Genomic DNA, 9,465 nt, shown 5'->3' on the forward strand with positions numbered 1-9,465 from the left:
AAGTTGGAAATTCTTTCAGTCAGTAGTCTTTCAGAATAATTTTAGTGTCCTTAATGGTCTGTGCTGTTACCTATTTGTCTTTGCCTTGCCTGGTCTAAGTCTGAACGTGATGCTATCTTGTGCAGAGCTAATACACTGCAGTTAACATCGCTTCCACACCTTTAAAACTGTTCAGGGAACAATCCTAAAAGTAAGGTGAAAAATAACATAATTTGTGAAAGCTGACCTATAGGACCACTTTCAAGAGCAGGAACAAGATTGTTGTGTATCTATGTCTCTACAGACTTAAATCCATTATACCTTCTTTGTAACCTGGCTCTGGTGTTAAGAATTCACATCAGCAAAATCAAATTAGTCCTTGAAGAAAACATGGGATACAGAGCCTACATTAAACTGCTGACATAATGAGGCTTACCCTAAAGCATAACAGCTTTCTCTGCAGTTCCCTGGCTTCCGAAATCACTCTTAAATACTGAAGAGCATTGGAATGCTTAAATGCTAAAGGACTGGAATGTACTGGAAAAAGGAGAGTGGTGAAAGTCTGTCTTCTTGCATGGCTCTTACACATGTGTATTGTGAAGTCAGAAACAGAAGGTGAAGTCTTCCTCTTTCATTAGCAGGTGCAGACTGAAAGATGATTGCATGAAGAATAAAAGTAAAGTATTAGGAATAGTTATTGCAGCATCTCAAAATACAAGTGAGGGTGAGGAAGGGTTTTGAATATGTTTCTACATGCAAGTAGAAAGCAAGAGAATCAAGGAAATAAGCTAAGAGCAGTACAAACATGTCTCCTTTGCTTTTACTCTACTCAAAACTGAAACCAACTGTGAAGATTGAAATCTGGTTTTGTTTTCATTTGTTTCTCACAAAGAAGGAAGAAAATAAAAGTTGGAAGTATGTTGTTTACTATCCAGTGTAGGAAGACTGGGTGAAGTATGTAAACTTCATTAGCTATCAATGGACTGAGGAACTGTGCTAGTTCCCCAGTAAGTGCTAGTAAATGTTGAGGTACTGTTCACTTATATATTAATCTTCGAATTTGAAGGCCATTAATGAGGAGTGTAGCAGAGTGCTAGCTGATCACTTTTGCAGACAGGAAATGACTTGCTGAGAGTAATAACTATCTAAAACTTGTAATTTTACTACTTGTTTCCAGATAAAGGACAGATCGGAGAAAGAAATTTATTTTGGTTGCAGAAGTTTATTGCTGGATGTAAAAGCAATCTATCACAGCTAAAGATCATATAAAATTATACCAAATGGCACCAAAAGTTCTTTGTTTTATAATCATCTTTGCTTTAGGTTCTATTGTCCCTTTATCTTTGAGTTTTAAACATTGTATCTCTGTTAGTGGGAAGGTGAGAAACATAGCCAGCTTGGTCTGAATTTTCCTTGAGGGAAATGGGTGGAGCTGCTGTAATGCTGTGCCATATGGTGGAGGAACATCCAGGGTGATGACTCAGCTGCACTTAAAACTGTCATTGCCTCTCAGTTCTGTTTTCATTTGTTCTTAGTAGTTCCCTATGAGTCTCTCACTGTAAGTATGATTGGTCATAAAACCCATAAACAACCTCTTTTAGTGCACAACAGAACTAGCACTGCATGAAACACAGCAACCAAGCTTTCTTTCAAAGAAAGAACAGAGCAAGTTTTTTGGTTTTTGGTTTGGGGTTTTTTTTTTTTCCAACAGCAAATATACTCTTTTTATGCAAGAAAGTTAGTCTGTGCTTTGAGTGGAATGAACAGAGGAAAAGGCCAAGTTTAAGTCTGAATGTAACCTGAACCCTCCTGATCTCTAGAATAATTTTCTGTAAAAAGTATTTGTCACTAATACAGCTTTCAATTTCTTGGTGTTTCCACTGAAATGAGAAGAATATTTATTTGATCTTGCTCCTTTCAAGGTCCCTTCCAACCCAGAAGATTCTGTGATAAAGTATTCATGATTCCAGTTAAGATACTTTTACCTGAACAGAACATCCATGAATTTACCTGTGATAGTAAAAAAAGTACCAAGACTGACAAAAAACCCATGAAAATCCTGGCTATGTGTATGATCTGCTGGCTCCGTAATAAAACAATAAAATATCATAATTGCCTGAGTGCATTCAAGTAGTTGTCTATATGATAACTGATGTCTAACTGTAGCAAGCAGTGCAGTTCAGATACCCAAGGCACTGTGGATTTGCTTGTTTGGCACCATCAGGATCCAGCTCTAAAAGATGATTTAGAGCTCTCTCCTCTGCTTCCAACGTTGTTCCTGATGCCATACAGTTCACATTTCAGATACTTCACTGGGTTCTGTGCTAAGAAAAAGAAGTGTACATTGAGTGACATGGTTTTGCAAAAAAGTCCTGCACTGAGGGTGAGCCTGAGCTTGTCATGCCTGCTGGACCTGAGCTAATGCTATGAAATGTCTTCATATTCTCTCTCCCAGCATGTTCCAAAATGTGGTATTTGGGCTTTGTTTTCCTACCAGTGTTAATGCCTTGTGTGTTCCAGGCACTTTTCCCATCATCTTGCAAGATAGGGTTGACTGAACCTAAGGAAAAAAGTGTATCAGTGTAAAAAATTGAAATATACTGTTGCATTTATTGCAAAGAATATATTTCCTAGTGCGAATTTATACAAAGAAAAAAAACCCCAAAAATTATCAAAATGGTATGGCATCTGGGAAAGCTATTCTTCATGTAAAAAAATAAGATTAAAACCGTAATATGAGTAAGTAAAAACTCTAGGAAGAGACTGTGGCAGAGCTAAACACGTTTTTTTTTGCACACAGTTACACATGAGCATTACACAGGTCCATTTACAATTTTGCTGGGGACAAAAAAGTGCCTATTGGCAACAGGTAACCCAATGGATGTGTAGCAAGTTCTCACATGTTCTTTTTGCTGGTGAAAAAAATCCTAATTGATTAATTGTAAGCTAACTTAATTTTAAATCACCTTTTGTTTAACACAGCGAGTAATTCCTATTCTTTTTACAGGCAATGCTTAGATTTTAGTGAATAGAAAACATGGAAGGGCTGACTTGAGGAACTACACAATTGCCAAGGAGTATATTTGTTTAGTATCTTTTTTTCATGTCAATGAAAGCACTCCAAACAGATGGCCAGTGTAATTGTTTTCATGTACGAAACAGAGACACTGAGGCACAAGAAAACAACAACTTGCCCAAAACTGCTCAGTATGGCAGGTGGAAATGATAACCAAGCTCCTAAACCTCACCACAGCAACAAACTCCTTGGTAAATCCCTCCTCATCCCACCACGACATCTATCCTGCCTAGATAGATGTCGGCATCATCCACTCTACAGCCAGCACCACAACAGCCCTGCTGCTGTGGAAAATGAGGCCTCTGACGGCGTCCATCTTGTTTCACCTCAGATAAGCTTTGACCTGAGGGAGAAAAGGGCATGAGGAAATGTGAAAGCTGGAAGGGTGGTTGGTGACCAACACAATGCTTGCTTAAGGGATGGCTTTGCAAGCTTGTATGACAGCATGGGCAGCAGTTTTACTAGTTTTCTGTGTCCTAGCCTGATTTTGCAGCTGAAGCAGGGAGGCTAAGAATAAATGAATACAAGATACTGAGGAGAGAGAGGCTGAAGGGAAAGCAACAGAGGATGAGGGAGCATGAGCCAAACACCTTCTCAGTGGCACACAGTGGGAACAACAAAGCCCTGAGCTGGGCACATGGCAGCTCGGCAGCAGGTACATGTTTTAGGTGAGCTTAAATCTCACCGCTCTTCCCACGCTGCTGACAAAACACAGTAGTGTCAATATTAAACTGAAATGGTAAACCACAGGTAGCTCACTGCTGAACGACCTACGTAAAAAGTGAGAAGTGTCAAAAAGGTTAAGACTTCTGTTTTTAAAGAATTGCTAAAAGATACAGTCTAATGCATTTCCTGTTAGGGCTGTGATTTAATGATGCAAATGCTGTATAATGCTGTAGCTATCTGTAGTAAAAGAGATGGGGTTCGAGCTTTCTATCTCAGGATGCTCTGTTCATATGAAGGGGTTTGCCACAACTGATGGCAGAGATTTGGGGATTTGTTTTTCTTATCGATTGAGGTATGCTTGAAAAATGTTAAGTATTGAATTATTATGCCAAAATAAATACTCATGCTTGGATTTAATCAGGAATAAATGAATCGCTTTAAAGCCACGCAATTACATAATGAAGCGAAGACAGAAGTCCAGTGTGATTTTTGGGCTTTGTTTGTTTTTTCTGGGTTTTAAAGGGCAATGGCCTTTTCTTTTTGTGCTTGGTCTCATACTAGCTATAGGCTCTCGTAAACTGCCTGGAGCCTGTGTACATGTATGAACATGCTTCCTGAATAACTAGTCTTCTTTCACTTACGTGTATCCTGCTGCATACATGTTCATTTTTTAGGTACTGGTGTGAGAATATGCACATGTTGTAATCTTTACTTATTTCTCTGAAGTCTCTTCCTGTTTGTGCTATTCAAACTTTGGTTGCTGAAAACAGGCAACTAGAAGTAGCGTTTCGAGTGAAACGTATCAGGGGCCATCCCTTATGAATAAGCAATGCAACATTCCCCTCTCCCTTCCTTTAGTGTTTTATAGAACATCTGTCTCCAGGATAAAGTCCTAAGGCCTTGATTCCTAGTGTGAGGACAACTACAAGACTTTTGTGATAAATTTAAGAGTTTAGTGTTTAAAGGATTTTTTTCCCTCTGATTTTTTGGGTAGCTATTATGTAACATAAATAACTTTATTCCAGCTGTAAACAAGCAAAGCTACAAATGAGTCTTAGAATTCAGTGCTAGTGCTGCTGGTTTTCCTTTCTTTTTCAGTCCCACATTAGGGTAGTTTGTGTTTTGGAAGAACATTTCTGAACTGCCTTTTGCAACAGCAGAGAAAGTGCCTGAGAAAGTTCCATGAAAAACAGTGAATCATGCAGTCTTTCTAATAGTGTTTCCTTCTGTTTCACAAGCTTGCAGGCTGTGTTTGATATGAATGCCTTTCTTGCTGGAATGTTTCATTGCTGCATCCAATGCTATTTTTAGATCTGGGCCTGATACATTTTCTGAGTGGCTCTGTTTTATTGGGAAGCTTGTAACTCTGCTGTAATTCATGTATAGGACCTGTTATTTTCATAAATACAATTTAAAATAATAATTACTTTGCAGATTCAAAGACTACCAAATCTGCTGTGTGAAGCAGTTTAAGTTATGATAGGATATTCTGGTATTTGAAGGAGTCTGGTTACAAAACTAGGTGTGTCTCTGACATACTCAGTTTCTCTCTTCTGTCACAGAATGCAAAGCTTACAGCAGTACAAGTAATTGTGTTCAAAGTATTTTTAAGGCTCCTGTGTGTGCTCAATTTTATATATCTATGTATATATGTTGGTATGTAATTCTGTATGTACAATGGAAATACTGTGCTGCTTGAGTAAAACAGATAGGCAATGGATGAATTTTTTAAAACATTAATTTTAGGTATGTATTTTTTCACTTGTGTGTATGCATTTATGCTTAGAATGTGGTTCCATTGTACTGTTGAAACTCTGGAGCTCTGTATGACAAACCAAGTTTTTCTGCCTGCCTTATGTCTAGCTGAATTCTGTTAAGATTGCATTATATGTTTTTTAATGTCTAATTCAAAAGAGATAGTTTTTAAGAGGAAACTGTTTTTGAATACATTCGTTCCTCTTTTCAGTCTCCACTTGATTACATTTTTAACTGTCTCAGTAATTATACTTTTACTGTACATCAAAGTGCTGAAATAGTACATATTTTAAATTTAAAGATAGAAACTGTGATACAGGAGTTCTGCTGAAATACACCAAATAAGTTTTATTTTCTTATCATTTGTCACTAAGTATAGGAATCATTGTGGTTCAAATCCAAAGTAATGCATAAGTTTTCTCCCCAGCTATTGAATGAGAATACAAAATTCGAAGTATTGAGTCTTAGTGCTTTTAATTTGAAGAGAAAACTCAGAGGCTATTATTAAAAAAAAAAAAAAAAAAACAACAAAAAATCATCAAACTGGCTTGCATATATTTTGGTATAGAAATACACACATCCCCTTTATAAAAGAAATGTTAAAGATTAATTCAAATTGTGAAGATTTCAGTTTTTTAATTTTATATAATTATTTGTATGGTCACAAAACACTTAAAACAACTTCTGGGAATACAAGAAATACCAGTACTTACATTCTTTTAACAGTAGAGGGAGCCACCTGTTAACGCTTCAGTTGAAACGTAAACAGTTGCATGCTTGGCCTCCAACGAAAGTGTAGAATGTTAAGGGATGATATATGGACATAATAAATATTTCCACAGTTACCCTGTCTTAGTGCAGAAGTTCATTTTTATGGCTTATTGTATCGTTTTAGACTTTTATTGTTATCCTTATGGCTTTATGTTTAATATGCTTCTTGGCTCAGGGTCTGTATTTTTCTTCTGTTTGTTCATAGTTCAGGTTTGAGATGCAAAATTAAATTGCTAGTAATATATTTACCTTTGATATGAGTTATTTTAATTCAAACATGCAACCAGAAAGCTGATGTTTGGACAATTCTGATTGTCAAAAGTTGAGATATCAGTGCATGAAAAATTATGTTAAAAAAAAAAAGAAAAATTCAGAGGGATTACATTAAAAATCAGAGATGGTATCACAGAGACTCGTGTAACAGTGCAAGAGCAGAGCTGGCTGTCTAGTCTTGCCAAAACCTGGTGAGCAGTAAAACAATTGAAAAACAGGCAGAAGAGGGCTAGCCCTTTCAATGGGACAGTGGCTTATGAGCACAGAGGATGAAATGATGCTGAAGCCATTCTGAGTCTGACTTTTTTATGTGAGGAGCAATACTGCACCTTGAATCCAAGTGAATCCAAGTCAATTATGTATTTTACAAGGATAGTGGAAAATTGGAAATATCTAAAAGGCAGAGCATGAAGATCTGGCAATATTTTCTGAGAGGAGAAGGAAGAGATAAATTGCAGTTTATAAATACTTTTCTGTGGGAGATCTATGCAGCAGAGGGCCTTGAATTAAAAAGAGCACATCAGAGTCCTTTGCCAGATCTCTTGCTAGCAGGACACCAAGAATATGGATAAGCACATTCTTGACTTTTTGAAGTGAGGGGGCATTAAAATAGTAATACTTTACATTCATTGGAAACAAATTAATGTTTTCATAGAATGGCAGGGTTGGAAGGGACCTTTAGAGCTGATCTAGTCCAACCCCCTGCAGAAGCAGGTCAACCTAGATCAGGTTGCATAGGAACATGTCCAGGTGGGTCTTGAAGACCTCCAAGGAAGGAGCCTCCACAACCCCTCTGGGCAGCCTGTGCCACTGCTCCATCACCCTCACAGTAAAATATTTTTTTCTTATATTTAAGTGGAACTTTTTATGTTCCAGCTTCATCCAATTACCCCTTGTCATGTTGTTAGCTACTATAGAAAAAAGGGATGTCCCAACCTCCTGACACAATTATGTTTTCTATTGTGTTTGTAGCTACTCAAGGATTCTTCACATTAGGGAATTAGAATTTGCTATATTTTAACTTGTAACCAAATTTTTACTTTCTTGGCATCCATGTCTATCGGCTGCTAGCACCTAAGTTAAAGAGAATTTTCCAGGGGTGGATGCAACTTAGTGTGAAATGGTAACGTCTGCACTCAGCTTCACAATGTTCAAACTTATTTCATTTCCAATCCTGAGCCAGGAATTACCTTGATTAAATTAATAAGGAGCTGGCACTAAAAAAAAAAAAAAAATATTTATGACCGTGCTAGTGTCATAAAATGAGTTTGTAGAGTCTTTACTGATCCGGTATGTGCACACAATTATTTTTATTGTAAACCATTCAATGCTTTAATTTTGACTAAAAATTATTTAGGGCTGTGATTTTTGAGCTATGTGAGTCATAATGGCCTAAAATGTTGCCGATGTTATTTGCAGGAGATTCAGTTTAGCTGCCCTTCCTAATGCAGGACTCCTGTGTGTTGGTTTCTCAGTTGTCACAGCTGGCATATTCGTTTAAACTGCTGTAGGTCATGAGTCAGAGCCCTCGGTTCTCTGCTGTCAACAAAAATGCAGAGAAGATAAAGTTATAGTAGCTAGATGGTTATCCTTTGTTTTATAGCATCCATCAAAGCCCTACTTTATAAACGGAAATCAAATTAAGCTTTCCAGTATTACAGCAGCTATGAGTCTTCCAAATTATGATGGATGGAAATAATTGATGCAAAAGTCCAGGATATCTCATCTGTCCCATCTGGTGGGTTTAGTCTCAGGGCCTTTCAGAGACATTATTCAAATGTTTCTGGTAGGAGGTGAATGTAATTGTTGCTTGAGGAGCTATTTGAGAGGGGAGGTTATGATTTCTTTTAATATAATATTTAATTACATACAAATAATAAAGCAGGTTAAATAAGTATGTAATGCTCCTGTAAACATGGCCCATTCTTTCTTTCCTCGCTGGTAGGCTCTTGCCTGTCTTTTGTTTGTCTCATAGTGCACTACGGTGAGTGATCCATAGCAAGACAGATGTAATGGCAGTCTGTCTTAAATTGTGCATATTTGTTCATAAGCTCTTAGGTAGGAGAAGTGGAGAGTTAGCAGGGTTGCCAATGGTTACTCAATGCTGTAGTGTCAAAGATAGAAATAGAATCTACCTCTTTTTTTTCCCATCTAAGGTGTATGTGACACTCTTGTTACTAGGACTTCTATTAACTAGTGTTGCATGCACGTATTCTCTCCCTTCTATAAAATAAAGGGTAGGCATACTTTTAAAAAAGTTTTATTAAAATAATATCTCCTAATGTTGTGGACATAAAGAAACACTCACACAAATTAAAGAAAGCAAGTTGTTGGGCAAAGAGAATACCTTGTTTAATATCAAAACAAACAGTAGAAGTTGTATGCTGTTCTGTCTAGAAAGGTCTTTCCAGTCCAAAGGATAACAACCTTACACCATAGAGTAAATAGTTCTGCACTGTGCTATAAAACAAGGGTTTTTTTAAAAAATAGGAACATTTGTGATGGTGTCTTCCCAGTCTCTTTCTGGGTGAAACAAAGTCTGTCAGAATCTTGTTTTAGACTATCTTGTGGTTAAATGTGTGTGAAGGTCTATATAGGGGCCTATCATGCAGCTCATAAGGGCAACATTTGCAATCCTGCACTTGCAAAAAGGTAAAGCTGCTTCCAAGGCTTTTCCTGCTTTAATTTTTTCATCTTATTCCCTGAAGCTTTCTGTGAGTTTGTATTGAAGATATTTATGATTCCCTGCTCCCCCTTGACTCCTAAAGCAAGGCTATGCACTAACAAGGTCATTTATCTCACAGGTGAACAAAGCATATACTGGAATGACTGGTAACTGTTGTTATGGAAACACCTGATAGACCCAGCTGAATTAAGGTTTTGTTATGCCATTTGACCTACAAATTCAGAGTAAAAGATAGGCCGTGTAATAAAGCCTCTGTATC

This window comes from Colius striatus, chromosome 14, assembly GCF_028858725.1.
Source record: "Colius striatus isolate bColStr4 chromosome 14, bColStr4.1.hap1, whole genome shotgun sequence".
Classification (NCBI taxonomy): domain Eukaryota; kingdom Metazoa; phylum Chordata; class Aves; order Coliiformes; family Coliidae; genus Colius; species Colius striatus.